This window comes from Chiloscyllium punctatum, chromosome 4 (genome assembly GCF_047496795.1).
Source record: "Chiloscyllium punctatum isolate Juve2018m chromosome 4, sChiPun1.3, whole genome shotgun sequence".
In the NCBI taxonomy this organism is placed as follows: Eukaryota; Metazoa; Chordata; class Chondrichthyes; order Orectolobiformes; family Hemiscylliidae; genus Chiloscyllium; species Chiloscyllium punctatum.
Window position 1 is genome coordinate 141,756,657 of NC_092742.1, and position 19,189 is coordinate 141,775,845.

At 45.5% G+C, this 19,189-nt stretch overlaps 1 long non-coding RNA gene across 1 annotated transcript; it reads right to left on the reverse strand.

The window, feature by feature from the left end:
* Positions 1-299: 299 nt before the first annotated feature.
* Positions 300-18,846, reverse strand: LOC140476642 (uncharacterized). The gene is made up of 3 exons (XR_011960573.1): positions 18,776-18,846; positions 13,236-13,342; positions 300-922 (listed from the first exon to the last, which is right to left on the reverse strand). It is a non-coding gene; the product is annotated as an uncharacterized lncRNA (long non-coding RNA).
* Between the last annotated feature and the right edge of the window lie 343 nt (positions 18,847-19,189).

Below are 19,189 nucleotides of genomic sequence, written 5' to 3' on the forward strand. Positions count from 1 at the left end.
GTGGTGAAGTCACATCCTGCTCCTTTTCTCAGGGGTCTGAGTTGAGGTCGAACTCGGTGTTTTTGTTGATAGAGTTCAGGTTGAAATGCCATGCTTCTAGGAATTCTCGTGCGTGCCTCTATTTGGTTTGTCCTAGGATGGATGTGTTGTCCCAGTTGAAGTGGTGTCCTTCCTCATCCGTATGTGAGAATACTAGTGAGAGAGGATGATGTATTTTTGTGGTTACTTGATGTTCATGTATGCAAAAGCATGTAATTGTGATCACCACTGTAGTCAGATAACATGTTCTTTGTTCGGTATTAAATAAAATATACAATCTTTATTTTTGTGTCATAAAATGTTGGCAGGAAAGTATATTTTAGTTCCATAAATATAAAATCAACCTAATTGTTTTCAGAAGTGATGCAATTATTGTTTGGTTGAATAATGATATTTCGCACTTTTGTGAATCACAATTCACGAACATAGCAAATATGATTTTTTTCAGATCAGATTGCAATCATAACTTACATTGAAAAAAGACTTTAAAAGATTTGAATTCAGTCACAGCTGCCTGTGATACTGGGTAAGACATTTGTCTGCTCTTAAATGAATCCAGAGAGCTTCCACCTGGGTCACGGCAGTCATTCGAACATTATTTCACAACAAATTATTTCGACTCCATCTTCGGTCTGAGACTTGACTGGGGGCAGATGAATGGACATCGAGTGTCAGAATCACATCGCACAAGTTAATTATGGTGATGATATCTGGCCTTCCTCCCAGACTCCAAGCATCTGCTCTCTGGACCAGACACTGGGTAAAGACGTTAACAAGTTGACAGTATTCTGCAGCACATTGTGTCTCGCAAAGAAAGCTTCAAAACCGTGTCCAATAAATGTCACCTTCACATTCACCAGTATACAAATAAAATTGTACATCTCTGTTGATGGACAAAAATTAATACATGGGTCAACCAATAAAATCTATCTGAAGATAACAGCAGCAAATGACAAGTCCAGAATCACCTTAATAACAGAACTTGACGGATTCTGTCTGGTGTAGGTCATCACACACATATTGTACTGGTACTCAGGTGATTGTAAGAATGCACTCCAGAAGTGGACATCTTGGCCTAACGCCCCTACAGAGTGTCCTGATCTCACACACATCACTCCCTCACACATTCAACAATTGAAAAGAATCCACAGGCTGAGTGAAACATAGAACAGTACAGTGCAGACCCTTTGGCCTTGACGTCCTGCCGACTCTTTATCCTACTCTAACATCAGACTAACCGACATACCCTTCATTATGCTATCATTCAATTGCCCATCCAATGGTCTCTTAATATATCCCCAATGCAGCTGACTCTACGACAGTTGCCAGCAGTACACTCCAACCATCCACCATTCTCTGTGAAAGGAACCTACCTCTGACATCTCCATTCAACCTTCCTCCAGTTACCTTTAGGTTTTTCTCCCTCATGATAGATATTTGCACAATGGGAAAAAGTATCTGGCTATCCACTCTATATTTGCCTCTCGTCGTCTTATACACCTCTATCAAGTCATCTCTCATCCTCCTTTGCATTCATCAAATGCAACTTTCCAGAACTAAGTAATGGAGAAAGTGAGAACTGCAGATCCTTATGAACTGCTGATGCCCAAAGCTTTGACTCTCCTGTTCCTCAGATGCTGCCCCACTGGCTGTGCTTTGCCAGCGCCACACGTTTCGACTCTGATCCCCAGTACCTGCAGTTCTCACTTTCTCCATTACTTAGTGCTCTCCCCTCTGCACACTGCACAGGGAATTAATCAGCAGAAACCCATTGCATGTGGAGCTGACGGTTTAGTTCTGGAAAGTTGCATTTGATGAATACATTTATTAAAAGAGAAATTACAATTCAACAAATATTCAGTCATTCCCTGAGTTACAGTTTTGGTTCATGAATTTGGCAGTTTGAGAACAAACAATGAATGACGAAAGATATCCGCGTTATAGAGTATTCCAGGTGTTATATTCCAGGCTGGATGCTGTTTACCTGAATGCTGGGAATATCATCGGGTAAACTGATGTGATAAGGGAATGAGGCGAAATGGGGAAGTGTGACATTTTTGCCATCACAGAGATGTGTTTGAGGGAGGTCAGGGCTGACAACTCAATATCCTGTGATACAAGATCTATAGGCACGACAGGAGAGGTGGTAAAAGGGGAAGTGGGGTTGCATTACTAATTGTGGAGTTAGTTACTGCAGTAAGAATGATCTAATGAGGCTTGGTGGTTAGAGCTCAGGATCAAAACCATGAAGACACACCGCTGGGGATATATTATAGACTCCCAAACAAAAGAAAGTACAGGAGCTGATATAGAACCAATTTACTGAGGTGTGCTAATATAACAATTGGATCATTATATTCAGGCATTTCGATTCCAAACATTCATTCGGACAGTGATAACATTATTAAGATGGGACAGATGCCTTGAAATTTATTCCTGGGAGCTTGTTATATCTACGTGTAGCAGATACAACAATGGGCGGGGCTGTGTTGCGCCTCACCGTGGGGAACGAAGCCAGTCAGATGTTGCAGGCAGGATTGGGTGAGCATGAAAGGACCAGTGACCGTGACTCCTATGTCTTGAGTTTGCTAAGGAAAAGACCCAAAAATGTTTGAAAAATAAAAGCTTTTTGCATTTGGGAGACCGATTTTATGAAAAAAATATGACAGGATCTGACTAAAGTGCAGAACATCGTGAGGCGCGAGTTTGGGGTTCACTTGAGCAAAATGTCATTGATGACAGTGTCGGCTCAGCATGTTACACCGAAGATGAATTTTAGGAATACAAGCCCAGAGAAACTCAGGTGTCGACACATTTCTGAACAGAATTAAAAAGGAAAAAGAAGCTTAAAGCAGTTACAAAGTGAGCAGGTCAACGGAGGTCCGAAAAGAATATAGAAAGTGTAGGGCTAAACTTTAAAAAGTCAGTAGAAGAGCAGAAGTGGTGGCGGGGAGTTAAAACATTCGAGGGTAGAGATTAGCAAGAATTGAAAGACATTCTTTCAGGTTATTAAGGGGAAGAGGATAACGCGGGAGAGAATGGGCAGTATTAGGGACCAAGGGGGCAGCCTGTGCACGGAGCCAGAGAATATGTTAAACACTGACTTTCTTCCGATCTTCAGTTTGAAGAAGGAGTTCCTGGATTCAAGGAGAGTGACCGTGTGATCCTTGAGTGAATTGATACAGAAGCCGACAAAGAATTGGAAGTTTTTGCGGGATAGAGAGTAGGCAAATACACAGACCAGAATGCGCTGCATCTTAGGCTGACGTGAGGAGATTACAGTCTCTTAACTTTTCATTTTTGTTTTGCCTCTGGCCACAGAGAAGGTGTGATTGGACAGGATAACATCTAATATTGATACAACTTTCAAACAGAGTGCTAGAAATACCGCATGGGTTTTAAGACCACCAAGTCTCACATCAGTGAGAGGGAAATCATTTTCGAAAATTCTTCGGGCTGTTGAGGCTGGCTCAGTAAATATCTTTAGGATTGAGGCAGGCTGATATTCATACAAGGTTTATGGGGAAAATGCAGACAAGTGGAATGGGGGGATTATCAAAATCGATCTCACCGAATTGAGTGGAAAAGCAGACTCAGTAAGCGGATAGACATACTGTTGTCCCTATGTCGAATTGTATCATTTTTACAATAGCCTTGTATTCAATGGAACATTAACCTCTCTCGCTGTGGAGTGAGACACAGTTTGGAATGCAGTCGACGGATTCAAGGAATTAATAAATGCAGTACTCTTAAACAGAAAGGACCAAGGGACTGTGACAACGCAGATTGGCTATCGGGGTGAGGATTAGCATCAGCGCAGTTAGCATTACCAGAAGGAAAATCTCAGTAAGACATATTCCAAGGCCAATCAGTGATCTTGGATGGAGAGCAGGTAGTCAGCAGCCAGGTGTCAAGGAGTGCTTAATGCCCAAGTGCTACATCACTGCAGTGTCTCCCTCCTTCCCTAACCAAAACTTAATGTGAAGGGGTAGAGAGACATGCGGTTGGTAGCAGAGTCAGGAGTATTGTTTGGCTCAAGAGGTTTTGGACAGCAGCAGCTCAGCGAAAACTACTGGCAAGCTCAAATAAAGCCCTTTCAACTTTAGTCTTGCAGCAATGGAGATGGCAGTTAGGACTGTTGAATGTTCCTCCTACGGGATGTGGGGAGCTCAGGGAAATTCCCACAGTCCCTGGTAACTACACGTGTGGAAAATGCACCCAGCTGCAACTCCTGGGAGACCGTGTTCGGGAGCTGGAGCTGGATGCCCTCAGGATCATCTGAGATATTGAGAACTTCATAGATAAGAGCATTCGTGTTGTGGTCACACCCAAGACTTGCCCCAATCATGTTTCTGTAAAGATTATAATATCCCAGTCCCGCATTAAGATCCATGCTATGAGTACATCAGGCCTATCTGTCCTGTTGCATTTAAATAAAGGCAATTTAATCCAACAGGAGTCCTTGCTCCCTGTTGTGTTCAAGACAGAGAGGAAGTTGGCGACGACCTGGAATGGCGAACGGAGTAAGCAGAGAATGCAGGAATCCCCTGTGGCAATTCCCCACGAAAACAAGTACACCGTTTTGGATACTGTTCAGGGGAAATACATTCCAGGGGAAAGCAGCAGTAGCCAGGTTGGTGGAACTACCATTGACTCTGGGGCACAGTGGAAAAGGGTAACAGTTAACAGGACCTCAGAGATAGGAGAGTCGATTGTTAGAGGGACAGATTGGAGATTCTGTGGCCTCAAATGGGAATCCAGAATGTGCCAGGTGCCAGGATCCAGGATGTCTCCGAGCGGCTGCAGAACATTCTCAAGGGGGAGGGGGAGCAGCCAGAAATCATTATACACGTTGGCACAAATGACACGGGTAGATGTAGGAATGAGGTCGTACAGAGTGATTAGTGAGAGCTGGGAGAAAAGTTAAAAACCAGGACCTTGACGGTGGTAATCTCCTGATTACTTCCATTGTAATGAGCTAATGAAAGTAATAACAGGAGGATATGGCAGATAAATAAGTAACTAAAGAATTGGTGCGGGGGTGGGAGGCAGAGAGATTCAGATTTTTACATTGTTGTCGTTTCTGTGACAGAGTTGACCTGATCAGGAGGGACAGGTGGCCCATGCACTGGGAAGGGGACCAGTATCTTGTTGGCGAATTTTTTTCATGCTACAAGGGAGGATTTAAACTATATTGGCGAGGAGCAATACCGTCATGATCAGGGAGGCAAGAACGAGGCTGGTAGGAGATACAGTAATCAGAAACAATAATGTGATGAGACAGGTCAAGCTGGAAAATGATATGGACTAAGGAATGCCTGTTGGATTAAACTACTTTTATTTTGGTGCAAGAGGGTTGGCAGGTAAGACCAATAAACTAATGGCGTGGATAGGAACATGGGATTGGGATAATGTAGCCTTTATAGAAACATGGCTAAGCGAGGGTCAGGACTGGCAGCTTCACGCATCAGGTACAGGTGCTTTAGGCGGGACAGGGATGGTGGAAGGAGGAGAGGAGGAGTTGAATTTCTGATTAAGGGGATTATCACAGCAGTAATCAGAGATAAAATAACTGACCGATACTCCAGTGAGGCTTCGTGGGTGGAGCTAAGAAGTAGGAAGTGGATGATGATGTCACCGGGGTTGTCCTATCGGCCTCCAAATAGTCAACGTGAATTTGAGTAACAAATGTGCAGGGAGAAGGGAGACATGCAGGAGCAATATGGTTGTCATAAGAGTGGATTTTTATTTTTGTAACAGACTTGAGACTGCCAGAGCGTGAAGGGATTTGATGGAGTGGAATCCGATAAGTGAATTCAGGAAGGTTTCCTCCAGCAATACGTAGAGGGTCCTACTTGGGAAGGGGCAAAACTCGAACAACTCTTGGGAAACAGAGCAGGACAGGTGACTGAGGTGACAGTGGGGGAGCACTTTGGGACCAGTGACCATCGTCCTATTAATTTTCAAATAGCTATGGAGAGGGACAAAGCTAGTCCACAGGTTCAAGTTCTAAATTGGGACAAGGGGAATGTTGATGGGTTTGGACAGGATCTTGCAGGGGTCGACTGGAGTAATTTGTTTGCAGGTAAATGGCCCGCTGGCTAGTGGGAAGCCTTTAAACGTGAGATAGCTAGAGTTCAAGGTCTATATGTTCCTGTGACGGTGAAGGGCAAGGTTGGCAGGAATGGGGAACCCAGGATGACAAGAGATATTTAGGCATTGACTGGAAAAAAGAGGGATGCGTGGCTCAGGTACAGGCAACTGGGATCAAGGGAGGCCCTGGCGCACAATAAGGGATATAGGAGTTTACCTTTGATGGAAATCAGGAGGGCGACAAAGTGGACATGAAAGAACCTTGGCTGAGAAGATTAGGATGAATCCAAAGAGGCACTTTGAGAATATGTGAGAAGTCTGGTTGAATTTATAACACAGATGGCAAGCTGGAAGATTAAGTCCAATCCCAAGATCCTGTGCTTAAACAAAGTGGACTACAACAGGATGAGGCAGTAATTTTTCAAAGTGCACAGCAAAATTATATATAATGGTGAAAAGGAAGGACTGTAGGAAAAGGAGTAATCTGCCATTTGTGTCAAAGGAAACAAGGGAGTCTATCAAATTGAAATAGAAGGCATACAAATTGGCAAAGACCAAGGAGAAACTAGGAGATTAGAAAAGCTTTAAAGATCAACAAAAAGCTGGATGGGATTTTGACTGGGTATACAAATGAGTAGCTATCCCCAGGGCAAGAATAGCAGTTTACACTGCTCAAGGGAACCTATTGCGTGGGGAACATATGGCCTGTTTAATTGTTGAAGTACTTATCTGAAGAAGTTGTCAGCATAGAGATGAACCTGATAAAGTTAAAAATTACATCGTGTTTGGAAAGCTAGTGCTTCCTAATAAACCTGTTGGACTATAACCTAGTGTCGTGCGATGTTTAACTTTGTCCACCCCATTCCAAGACCGGCTCCTCCACATGAGAATCCTGACAGACAACCCCACCGAAACTGAAGCACCTTTCAAGTACTTGACTGAGCCACGGAGGTGTTGGGGAGGGGTGTGTTGTTTAAACACAAAGTGCTGAATTGAACTAGACTTTTTAAACTGCCGTTGCCACGGAGATAATCCTGACAACCAGCCTCCATTCAAAGCCACAAAGCACTCTTACATGGACTTGGCTGTGGCTCAGTACTTTTGCAGTCACACTGAGATTTGAAATATTCGCCCACGGACAGAATGCACAACTTTCCTTCCAGATGAAAAGGCCAATGATATTCAGATCGGCACGGATCAAATAACTATCAGATCAGAACATGAAGTTCAATATGAATTTCTCATCTGCAAATCCACCCTTTCCATACCCTACAACAGAAAAAAAACAAGTCACCATTGTTAATACAGGATGGAACTTTATAAGACAATGATAGTATTAAATTGTAGATTCCTTGTTCCCCCAAAGCTTTAAATCTCAGTCTCACAATTTCTCTCTCTTGTTAACTGAAATCCAAACCAATCTCGTCCCTCCTTTCCTCCATACCCCGTTCTCACAATCTCTCTCCTCGCCTTGAATTCAGTTTCCGAGCTGCTGTCTGCAGACTAAGAACCAAATCAATGAGTTTGACTTGGAGCCTCCAGGGTGTTGGTGAATCCTCCCCCTCATCTCCCAGAACTCCCATTCTCTGATGAGAACCGTTCTGCACACACTGGCCAAATCATATCTGGTTGAACTAAAATTAACCAAATTAGAACTCTAATTGTAGGCTCATCCTTGTCATTTTCCATAACAATCCTGACTATTCATAAGAGTTCTGACAACTTGCTGCAAAATGCTCTCCCATTGATACTTTGACCAATCGTCAGGACACCAGGCAAAGGGCTATTCCCCTGGGTCGTGCCCTCAGAAGAAAGAAGGAAGGGAGCTGTTAATGACAGATTAATCCCACACATCCACAGCCTCCCTCCCTGGCACTGACCTGCCCTGCACATACGCCAACAACTGACCAGCACTGCGCCCGTGCACTGATCTCCCTTCCTACGGAACATGCTCTAGATCACACAGGAGCCTGGAGGATTGAGATCAGCTGCTGTCCAATAGAGTGGAGGGGCCGGGGCTGGAAGACTGGGACCATGGGATTGTAAACAATGAATGAATGTGGAGGACACTGGGGGATGGACAGGTCAGTGAAGGACAGGATCAGTGCAGCAGCAGGAGGGGACCCTGGACAAAGGGAGCAATGGGAGAGTCTGACAGGAGAGAAAATACAGGAAGGTTCTGTTTGGAGGGTCAGGCAGGGACAGCTGGGAGACAGTATGGCCTGGTGGCTTGGGCAGGTTTTCTAATCATTCTCTCCAAAGCCATTGTTACCAAACTTGGTCCAGAGGAAAGGACACTACCACCATTTCATAGTGGGGTGGTGGAAAGAAAGGAAGATTTTCTCAACCTCACTCACATGGAAACTCCATGAGCTCCTCGTACTTACTGTCTACGGTGGGGATGGAGGAGACAGAGCAGTTGGGAGGGGGTAGGGATATAGGGATTGCCTTTCAAAAGGAACTCACCTGTGTTGTTGTTATTAACAAGGCTCAATACACAGTCACCAACACAAAGCTGGTGTACGTGAACGCATCCAGAATATTAACTCCCATAACTGGGCGACGCAGACCCCAATGTACAGAGTTAAGTCCTGGATATCAATAAAAGCCTTGCCCGTGGGAAATCATGTCTCATGAACTGGACTGAGTTTACTGAAGAAGTAACAAAGCGGATTGATGAGGGCAGAGCGGTGAACATGATCTTCATGGACTTCAGTAAGGTGTTCGACAAGGTTCCTCATGGGAGATTGGTTCGCATGGTTAGATCTCATGGAATACTGGGAGAACGAGCCATTTGAATATAGAACTGGCTCAAAGGTCAAAGACAGAGAGTGGTGGTGGAGTGATGCTTTTCAGGCTGGAGGCCTGTGACTAATAGAATGTCACAAAGATCGGTGCTGAATCCACTACTGTTTGCCATTTAATCAATGTGAACATAAGATGCATCGTTAGCATGTTTGCAGATGACACCAAAATTGGCAGTGTAGTGGACAGTGAAAAAGATTACCTCAGAATACAACGGGATCTGGATCAGATGGGTGAATGGGCTGAGGCGTTCAGTTTACAAAAATGTGAGATGCTGCATTTTAGGAAAGCAAACCTTCGCAGGACTTTTGCAGTTAATAGTAAGTTCCTGGGGAGTGTTGCGAAACAAAGAGACCCTGGAGTGCAGGTTCAGAGTTCCTCGAAAGTAGAGTCACAGGTGGAGAGGATAGTGAAGAAGGCAGTTGGTATGCTTTCTTATATTGGTCAGAGAATGTAGTATAGGTGTTGGGATGTCATATTGTGGTTGTACAGGACATTGATTAGGCAACTTTTGAAATATTCCAGCAATTCTGGTCTCCTTCTTATCGGAAGGATGTTCTCAAACTTGAAAGGGGTCAGAAAAGAATTACAAGGATGTTGCCAGCGTTGGATAGGGTGTTTTCCCTGCAGCGTCGGAGGCTGAGGGGTGACCTGATAGAGATTTATAAAACCAGCCGGTCATGGGTAGGGCAAATAGACAAGGTCCTTTCCCTGTGGTTGGAGTATACAGAACTAGGGGAGAGGGAGGGGAGAGTAGGCAGAGAGGGTGGGTTGAGGGTGGGGGGAAAGAGAGGATGTGGGGATTGAGAGTTTCGCACAGGTGAGGACAGAGATGGGGGCAGGTGAGGACAGGCAGAGGCAGGGGAGAATCAGAGAACGGGGAGTGGAACAGAGGGGGAGGGAAACAGAGAGGGGGAACAAAGAGTTATTTTATAGATCTACTACTCAACCCTGTTCCTGTTTTCTCCTCCTCACTTTTAATCCCTCTGAAGAGCTCAGAACTGCATAGTTCCTGGAAAGTCGAGTTTCAGGGAGACTGGGTGCTGAAGACTGCATTTGGGATGCTGACCTTTATTGGTCTGGGCACTTATCAATAAAGGGACCTCGGCTCGATTCCACTCTGTGTCGTGTTTGCACATTCTCCCTCTGTGTGTTTGCACGGGCATCCTCTGGGCGCTCTGGTGTCCTGAAAAAATCCAAAGACGTGCAGGTTCGGTGGATGAACTGTGGGTAATGCTGGGTCACATGGTTCAGGTGGGATGCTATTCCGATTGTTGGTAAGGTCTCATGGGCTGAATGGGCTGCTTCCACACTGTATGGATTTTGTCACTGAGTATAAGAGTTAGGAGGTCACGTTGTGGCTGTACAGAGCATTGGTGAGGCCAGTTTTAGAATACTACATTCAATTCTATTCTCCCTGATTTCAGGAAGACAGGACTCAGCCCCATAATAACAAGTTCCTGGGAAGTGTTGATGAACAAATACACTGTGCAGAGTGGTTTGATAGTTCCTTGAAAGTGGGGCTGAAGGTAGACAGGTCGGTGAAGGTGGTGTTTGGTATGCTCGCTGTTATTGGGCAGTGCATTGAGTATAGGAGTTGGGAGATCATGATTCGGTTGTACAGTTTATTGGCTCAGCCACTTTTGGAATGCCCAGACTGCTTTACATTCTAGTCTCTCTGCTATAGGAAAGATGTTGGGAAACCTGAAAAAGTCCAGAAATGATTTATAAGGGTGCTGCCAGTATTGAAACATGTGACCCATAAGGAGGGCCTGAGGACATTTTGCCTGGAGTAGTGGACGTTGTGGGATGGCATTATACAACATCTTCAAAACTGCAATGTGACCATTTCAGATGCTGCCAGACCTGCTGAGGATCTCCAACAATTTTTTTTTGTTTGTTTTTATTTCAGATTTCCACGATTTTGCTGAGGCACATAGAGTCATAGACATTTAAAAGGCTTCATATTTTGTTGACTCTCACCCCTGAGATGGCAGGACTGATGGATGAAGAGGATTCAATCCTCGTTTAATTCTCCTTTCCTTTGTCTTTCTGAGCTGTTGCCTGCATCACAAATACTCTATCTCCCATTCCCTGACCTGAATCTGGCCCATCTAAGCCACTCTTTAGCTTCCAACCCCCTGCCAGACTAGTTACAATCTCACCAATGGAACTGGCAATCACCCTACCAGGAGATTTCTCCCAGCCCTGCCCATGGGTAACCAGTCAGGCTGGTACAAGTCTCACCTAGCCCAGAAACGGTCGCAGTGCCAGGAAAATCTAAACCCTTCTCTGGTACACCATTTCTCCAGCCACACATCCAGCTGATCTATCCTCTTGTTCCTGCTCTCACTAGCACATGGCACTGGGTGTAAGTCTGACATTATTACTTTTCATTTTAATATATCTCTGATTTTCCTGTATACATACTTCAGGCCCTCATCCCTTTGTTTCGCGATGTCGTTGGTATCTGTGTGTTCCACAACCATTGGTTATTTACCCTCCAGCTACAGAACTCACTGTAGCCACTGCATGCTATTACAGATCCTAGCACCAGGGAGGTAACATACCATCCTTGATTCATGTCTGTGGCCACAGAAGTACCTGCCCTTACTCTGACGATTGATCCCATGTCACTATAGCCCTGTAACTGTCTTTCCTCCTGTTCTGTGCAGCAGAGCGATCTGTGGTGTCATGACCCTGGCTGTTGCTGATTTCCCCGAGAGGCCACCCCACCCATTCACCCCCAACAGAATTCCAACCGGTAGACAGTATCTGTTTGAGAAGGGGATGATCACTGGGGACTCCTGCACTCCCTTGCTGAGCCTTTTATTTGGTTTGATGGTCACCCATTCCCTTTGTGCCTGTGTAACCCTCACCTGCAGTGTGACAAACTCACGAAGCGTGCTGTCCATAATATTCTCAGTTTCATAGATGGTCCACAGTGAGTCCACTCACAGCTCCAGGTCTGAAAAGCAGTTTGCCAGTAGCGCAGATGGACACACTTCCTACACACATAGCCGTCAGGGACACTGGAAGCGTCCCTTATTTCCCACATTGTCCAAGAGGAACCCACCACGCGTCTGAGGGTTCCTGTCTCAATGTCTCTCTAGATTCAGCTAGTTCCTCCCATTAAGAGAATTTAAAAGAGCTTTCAACCTTCCTTCACTTCAAACATGTCCATTATAATCAATATCCCCAATCTTTACTTAAGCTGATGTATTATACTTTAAAAACTGTTAACAAATACTCCGCAGTATCGCTTACAAATTGACTGTTCCCATTGGGACCATGCGAAATTCTGAATGGCCTAAACAAAACCAGAGTTTCAGCTTAACCTTCTCCCTATCTCATCTCCCTCTGTTTACACCCAACTCCAAAACATTCTCATTGAGCCAAGCAGCACTCAGCATCAACATGACCTTCAGCAATTTCTGGATGAACAGATAATTGTCAAAATCTGGAAAATTCCACCTGAAAAGTTACTGGAATTTGAGTCCATAAGAAATTTTATTGGGAAATTTAGAGGGATTTGAAAAGGAGTTCACAGGTTAAAGTCATGAAGTGGTTGACTGAGTCTAAACATGACAGTTCCTGAAAAAGAGTCGAGGTGTAGTTTGGATAAATCTATGTTCCATCTCAGACCAATATCTCCTTTCCGGGCTGCACGGCCTAGAACAGAGCACATACCCCAAGGGTGATCCAACCACGAATTTGGACATCTTTCTGCTATTTGCTTGACAAAACTTTGACAGTCTGGAATACGATGTTTATGGAAAAGCACAGCATTTCAGGCAGCAACCGACGAGCAGTAAAGTCGACGTTTCGGGCAAAAGCCCTTCATCAGGAATAGGGACAGGGTGCCTGCAGGGTAGAGAGATAAATGAGAGGAGGGTGGGGGTGGGGAGAACGTAGGAAAGAGTACAATAGGTGAGTGGGGTGATGCTGAAGGTGATGGGTCAGAGAGGAGGGTGGAGTGGATAGGTGGAAAGGAAGATAGGCAGGTAGTACAAGTCATGGGGACAGTGCTGAGCTGGAAGTTTGGAACTGGGGTGAGGTGGGGGAAGGGGAAATGAGGAAACTGGTGAAGTCTACGTTGATGCCCTGGGGTTGAAGTGTTCAAAGTCGGAAGATGAGGCATTCTTCCTCCAGGCGTCGGGTGGTGAGGGAGCGGCGGTGAAGGAGGCCAAGGACCTCCATGTCCTTGCTGAGTGGGAGGGGAGTTGAAATGTTGGGCCACAGGACATTGTTTTTACCTAAAAATATGAGCCACTTTTCGACAGACAGAACAGACAAACCTTTCTCGTTCCACAGTTAAATGCCAATGATATTCAGATCTTGATGACTCCGCTGACTGTAGAAACATGCTTTTGAGATCCCGGTCTCAATTATTCTCAATTAATATCTGATATAAAAAAAATTCACAAGACAAAGCTCACAGTCAGTGCAAGATGAATATTAAAGACAAATATTTCCTTGGTATGTGTCTGATGTGTAAATGCTCCTCTTCAAATCTCCCCGCCCCCACCCAGGAAGAGGACATCTCCATGCGCCTCGCTGTACCTTGCCCCCAAAAAAGATGGCGGCGATAACCTTGGACCTATCATTGCCTGAGGGCCAGAGACATTTTCCCTTTTGCTGCAAACGTGGGAGCAGGAGTGTCTAATTCAGGACTAGTGATCTGTACAGAGTGTAATTAAACCCGTCCCAGTCTAAACTGATACATTTCATTCGGTTTCCGCTGCCACTCTCCCTTTCCCGTTTCCACCTCCTTCACACACCAAGGGTCATTCCGGTACCTGTAACCCTTCCTTAGATCCGATTGTAGGAATTCTAAATTTTCTCAGCTCCCGTGTGGAAACAGGGCCATCAGCCCAACAAGCTCACACCCACCCTCCGATGATGATCCCACCCAAACCCATTCCACGACCCTATTACTCTACATTTCCCCTGACTAATACACCAAACTGTGCATCCCAGAACACTCCGGGAAATGTAGCTTGGCCAATTTACTGAATCTGCATATCTTTGGACTGCAGGAGATAGGGGATAAAGAGTAAATAATAGGTTGAGATGGAGTGCAAAGAGATACAAGAACATTTGGAAAGACAAAAGAGTGGATAATGATCTTGCTGGGAGGGTGCATAGCTGTTAATGGAGGGGACAGGAGCCTGTGTCTGGCAGCATCTCAGTGGCGGTAGTGGAAATGGGGGCTGATGATCTACGTTCTGCTTCAAAAACAGACCCTGAGCTTCCAGTTGCCTGCTCTTTAACACACGAGCCTGTTCCCTGGCCAACATCTCTGTCTCAAGCTTAGCGCAGTGTTCCAGTGAAACTTGATGCAAGCTGGCAGAACCCTCCAGAACATACCAAATTGCCTCCTCTTTCAAGGATTCACAATTTCCCCTCCCATGTGGTCAACAATGCCCTCCAGTGTATCTCCTCCACTTCCTGCACCTCTACTCTTGAACTCCACACCTCCAACTGCAACAAGGATAGAATCCCCCAGTCCTCACCTTCCACCCAGATACAACACATCATCCTCTGCCAGTTCCACCACCTTCGATCAGACCGCACCATCAGAGATATATTTCTCTTCCCACCCCTTTCAGCATTCCACAAAGACCATTTCCTCTGTGACTCCCTCATTAGATCCATGCTCCCCACCAACCCACCCTCCACTCCCAGCACCTTTGATTTCCAGTTTAAGAGGTGTAAAACCTGTGCCCACACTTTCCCCTCACGTCAATCCACGGCTCCAAAGGATCCTCCCACATCCAGCAGAGATTTCCCTGCACGTCCAGATACCTCATCTATTTTATCCTTTGCTCTCGATGTGGTCTCCTCTACATTGGGGAATCAGGACGCCAACTTGATTCAGAGAACATTTTTGGAACACATGCACCAAACAACTCCACCACCCTGTGGCCGACCACTTCAACGCCCTCTCCCACTCCACCAAGGACATGCAGGTTCTGGGCTGCCTCCATCGCCAAATCCCAGCCACCCGACGCCTGGAGGAATAACACCTTATCTTCCATCTTGCGATCCTTCAACCACACGGCATCAAGGTTTGCTCATCTCCCCTCCCCCCACCTTATCTCAGATCCAACCGTCCAACTCGACACTGGCCTCTTGAACTGTCCCACCTGTCCATCTTCCTTTCCAATTATCCACTCCAACCTCTCATAATTACCTCCCATCTACATCTACCTATTGCCTTCCGAGTTCCCATCCTACCAACCCCACACTCCCCTCTTATTTACCTCTCAGCCCTCTTACCTTTGGAGAGCTGATGAGTTAAGCAGCCTCCTATCCGCATTAACAATTCTGTGAACATTTCATCCTGAGCCCTGTAAGGAAATATCAGGGCAGGCTTTGTAAACAGGTCAGATTGAATGAGGGTCTCAGTGAACAAAAGTGAGACACAGATACAGAGAGGTTTTGGGAAGGATTGAATCAAATGTTATCAATTTGCACGGATGCCAACATTACAGAAGTTACAAAGGGGAGTGATCAAGAGAGTGGAATTAGAGCAGCAAATAAATCTTAAACATTTATGGAGCTATAGGGGATGCTGGGTAAAGATACCACAGTTAGTACTTATTTCATTCCAGACACACCAGCCAGGGCATACATCCTTGCTGTGTCTACCATATTGATCTCTTTAAGATTTTGGTTCATTTGAAGTGTTTCATGTTTAGATAGTCCAGAGAAGACAGCTTCATTCTCCTCAATCTCTTCTGCCAAGGCAATGCTGCTGTTAGAATTCAAGTCACTATGGTGTGTTACTGGCTGCTTCAAGGACTGGAACTGGCAATTGAGACTGAAAGGTTACTGTATAAAATATCTTCAACTGTATTGCCAGATTGCCAGACACGAGGGGTTTTAAGAAAAAGAACTTAAATGATGGGCACTGAGCGTCAGAGTGGCTACCGTTGTGGGGACATTCTGTTTAGATCCAATCTATTGGTAATTGTTAGAATTGACTTATCCTGACTCCAGGGAAGTGGGCAGAGCATTATAACGGTCATCGAAGATGGTAACAAATTTCCCAGAGGTTGCAAATCGTAAATGACAGAGTAGGCATGAGTTCTGCTGGTAAAGTGTATAAATTTATTCAAAATGGCTCCAATTTACTTTCAGAAACAAGTGAGAGAAAAGCACATTACTGAGGTGCATTAGTCCAAATTTCGACATTCAGGAGAGCTGAAGGGAGAGCTGGTGTTGGGAGTTGTAGTAATGATAGGGAAAAAAACTTGTTTCACAGAGAGAGAGTTCCCTGATGGAAAACTCAGCTTTAACATCACATCAACTGGAAAGTCGTCCAATTCTGCAGGTCCTGATCCTTATCAGTAATATAAAAGGGGAAAGCAGCTTTCCTAGCTCAGAGAAATCATTCCCATGACCACTTCCCTGTGTGCACTCACTGGTCTCTCAGTCGTGTTGAGTCTCTGCAAATCCCTTGTCACACAGAGAGGGAAACATCTCCTACCCAGTGTGAACCTGCTGGTGTCTCAGGGGGTCAGGATGAATCACTGAATCCCCTCTCACACCCTGACTATCTGAATGTCCTCTCCCCTGTGTGGGTTCACTGGGGTCTCAGCAGGTGGTGCATTTGAGTGAATCTCTCCCCACATTGGGAACAAGAGAATGGTCATTCTCCAGAGTGAGCTCGCTGGTGTTTCAGCAGATCAGAGGACTGAGTGAATCCTTTCCCACACATGGAGCAGCTGAAGGATCTAAATCCATTGTGCCCCCTCTGGTGCAGGTTGTCGAATATTTAACCGGTCATGTAATCTGGGAAGACACCAATGTAACGGGACCAGGGCGAAGCTGTGTAAATGTGAAGAAATTTACTTACCCCGCTCAGTGGGATACTCACTGACACAGTCACACTGGGGAGAGGCTGTTCACCTGCCTCACGTATGGGAAGGGATTTACTCGATCTTACAATCTGCTGAGGCAGCAGAGAGGGCACAGTGGATTTAGATCCTTCACCTGCTCCATGTGGTGGGAAAGGATTCACTCAGTCCTCTGATCTGCTGAAACACCAGCTAGCTCACTCTGGAGAATGACCATTCACTTGCTCCCAATGTGGGAGAGATTCACTCAAATGCACCACCTGCTGAGACCCCAGTGAGCACACACAGGGGAGAGGACATTCAGATGGTCAGAGTGGGAGAGGGGATTCAGTGATTCATCCTGACTCCCTGAGACCCCAGTGAGACCACACAGGGGAGAGGCCATTCAGATGGTCAGTGTGGGAGAGGGGATTCAGTGATTCATCCTGACTCCCTGAGACCCCAGTGAGCCCACACAGGGGAGAGGCCATTCAGATGGTCAGTGCGTGAGAGGGGATTCAGTGATTCATCCTGACCCCCTGAGACACCAGCAGGTTCACACTGGGTAGGAGATGTTTCCCTCTCTGTGTGACAAGGGATTTGCAGAGACTCAAGACGACTGAGAAACCAGTGAGTGCAGACAGGGAAGTGGTCACCCCCTGCTCCGTGTGGTGGAGAGTTCACACATCACTGCAGGACTCTGATTCTGCAGTTACTGTCCATCAGAGTCAGGACTGGACCTTGTACATGATGACACTGCTGGAGTATTGATGTTGTTGTTGTTAACCACATTAACTGGGCTGGAGTTGACTGAATTTATATTGCCACTTTCTGAACCTCAGGGTGTCTCTCTGGGCAGTAGGTCACCACAAACAGCAATGTGACAAGGAGCAGGGTTCATCTATATTGATTTAAATTGTGATCATAGCACTGCTGTCTCACAGCACCAGGTAAAAGGTTGGAGTCCAGCCTTGGTCAACGGCCTATGTGGGATATGCATATTCTCCCCATAATAGTGTGGGTCCCCTCCATGTGCGCTGGTTTTCTCCCACAATTCAAAGATATGCAGGTTAGGTGGATCAGTCGTCATAAATTGTCCACAGTGTTCAGAATTTACAGACTAAGTGAATCAGCCATGGGAAATGCAGTGTTACAGGGATGGAGTGCTCTGGGCGGGATGTTCTTCAGATGGTTGGTGGGATTTGATGGACCAATGCTCTCCTTCCACACTGTAGGGATTATATTCTATGATTGAGGAGAAAGAATATTCTCAGGGTCTCCTTGGAGGAGGAGCATGTGGTGTGTATCAATGCTCTCTATGCCATTAGATAGAGGTGGGCACCGCAGGGGATACAGTGCATTATCTCCACCGTCACCCCCAACCCCTCACCCCCAACTCTACTTTGATTTAGTCCCTTCCCACTGTGTCACTTGTAATGGTTTGCTTTGCCCATATTGGGCTTTGTTTGTAAATATTCAACTGATGACACTGGTGTGCTACTGCTGGTGATTATACGTTAACAAAAAGCTAAATAATGGAATAATGATGTTGATGGTGGGAAGGTTGCTCAGCTGTGTGAGATAACACTTCTGGGTCGGAGAAATGGGAGAAAAATGCTTCACAGCTCACAGAACAAGAACTGAAAGTAGTTAAATCAAACCAAAGGTTCAAAGAGGGAAGGAATATTTCACTGGAGTTTGAGGAACTGAAAAGTGATGGGGTCCGGGAGTAGACAGAATTTTGTTTAAAGGGCATTGGAAATTTTAAAAACTGTCATATGCAGATAGTTTCGATTCTTTAAGTTTTATTTATTGTGGAATAAACTTGTACTTTTCAAAACAAAAACAAATTCACAAACCTTGCGTTAAAGACAAATGTTAAATAAAATCCATCAAACCATCCCTCACTGAAAACTGATGTGGAAGTGCAATCTCCTCCAGAATCCCTACCCTGACTACTTCTTCCTATCTGGGCTCCATGGCTATATACATACCTGGGAGATAGCAGCAGGAGAAGGCCATTCGACCTTTGAATCTGGCTCCACCAATCAATGGGAAACAGCTGACCATCCAGCTCAGTCTCCTGTTCCTGCTCTGTTCCAATCCGCTTTCATGACTTCACCTTGAAGAACTATATTTCAGTCCTCCTTTGGCTTCACTGTCTTTTATGCCAGCGATGTTGCTGTGTTTTTGCTGGGTGTAGGCAGGGGTAATATGATGGTTCTCTTCCTGGAGGACACACTCAGCGTCCCTCATCATCCTGCAGTAACATCAACTGGGTGTCAGCAATGAGAGATAGATCCCATTTCCAGGATATGGGCATCACTGGCTCAGCCAGCATTTATACCCCATCACTAGGTACCATTGAGAAGATGGTAGTGAGCTGCTGTCTTGTACCATTCACAGTC